General features: G+C 54.7%; 1 protein-coding gene across 2 annotated transcripts in view; it reads left to right on the plus strand.

The window, feature by feature from the left end:
* Window positions 1–353, plus strand: part of LOC119593502 (acetylcholine receptor subunit beta-like 1) — a 126,526-nt gene that overhangs the window by 115,968 nt on the left and 10,205 nt on the right. The window lies entirely within an intron of this gene.

The following is a 353-nucleotide window of genomic DNA, read 5'->3' on the forward strand; positions in this document are numbered from 1 at the left end:
GTTAGGATGGTAACGAAAGTGTGGCGGATGATAAAGATGAGGAAGAGTAGAGGAACACAAGTAAGAGGTACGGAGAAAGGAGGAGAGTAGAAGATAATAGCATACAGGATTTGGAATGGCAGAAAATTAAGGGAAGAGGAGTGAAAAGGGAGAGGAAAGACGCGAAGAAGGGACCGAGGGGGTAGTGAGGGTAGTGGTGATGGGGAGGGGCGGAGCAGAAAGCATGGGGGAGGGACGAGGTACGGTAGGACGGAGGGGGGGGGAGTGGAGGGAGGGAAGAAGGGGCAGAGGCAAGTCCCAGGGGAGGGGGGAGTGAAACAGCGGCACAGAGGAGGGACAAAAGGGAAAGAGGT

Source organism: Penaeus monodon, chromosome 32, assembly GCF_015228065.2.
Source record: "Penaeus monodon isolate SGIC_2016 chromosome 32, NSTDA_Pmon_1, whole genome shotgun sequence".
In the NCBI taxonomy this organism is placed as follows: Eukaryota; Metazoa; Arthropoda; class Malacostraca; order Decapoda; family Penaeidae; genus Penaeus; species Penaeus monodon.